The sequence below is a fragment of the Pteropus vampyrus genome, unplaced genomic scaffold (assembly GCF_000151845.1).
Source record: "Pteropus vampyrus isolate Shadow unplaced genomic scaffold, Pvam_2.0 Scaffold554, whole genome shotgun sequence".
In the NCBI taxonomy this organism is placed as follows: domain Eukaryota; kingdom Metazoa; phylum Chordata; class Mammalia; order Chiroptera; family Pteropodidae; genus Pteropus; species Pteropus vampyrus.
Window position 1 is genome coordinate 39642 of NW_011889335.1, and position 953 is coordinate 40594.

Consider the following 953-nt stretch of genomic DNA (forward strand, 5'->3'; position numbering starts at 1 on the left):
GGCGCCAGGCCCTGCAAGCCTGGGCAGCCCCCACAGGCTCAGCATGTGAGGCGGCCACCAGGGAGACTGCGGGCTCCGTGCCCCCAACACCCACCGCACCGACACCATAGCCGTGGCCTCCAACCCCTCGTGGGCCCGGCCTGCGGCTCTGCCACCTGGCCCTCCCTTCCCACGTCACCTGCATGCAGACAGCTGCTGGCCAGCCCTCCAGGTTGCCCCCACTTCACTGGGACCCTCCGTCCTGCTTTCTGTGACTGGCAACTCTCACCCCACCCTGCAAAGCCACCTGCAGCTGCTCTCGGGGACCCGAACCCCTCGGGGCACCTTTGCGGCCCCCACTAATAGGTAGAGTGCCCGGGGCCCCAGGTGCTTTGCAGCTGCCAAGGGAAGGACAGGCCCAGCCGGGGCCACGGCGCCCGGTGGTCTAGAGGGTCCCACACTTGCTTCATCTGTGTCGGCTGAGCGAGGACATCGAACACAGCAGGTTTCAGATGCCGGCGAGAGCCAAGCCTGGGCCCCAGGAGCCCCGGGCCTGGCCACAACCCTTAGCACAAACAGACCAGCCGCCCGGCCAGGCTCAGCCCTTCATGTCATGGGGTTGCCATGGGGATAGTGACTCGCCACCAGCCCAGTTCAGGCCTCTTCACACCGCCGAGGTCATCAAAAGCGAAGGACGTCTGAGAAACTGTCACGAGGAGCCAAAGGGGACAGGACGACCCAGTGTAACGTGGGAGCCTCGGGACGTGGAAGAGTCAAAGGGGCACCAGGTAAACACCGGAAGTCTGAAAATGACAGACTGTGCCAATGCGGGTTCGTCCCTTATAACAAAGGAGCCTTGCTAACACGAGGGGCCCCCACGGGGGGAACTGGGAGAGGGGGTGCACGGGGTCCCTCCCAATTCTTCTGTAAATCCGGTACTAGTCCAGTATTCGTTTTGAAACACTAAACCCCAA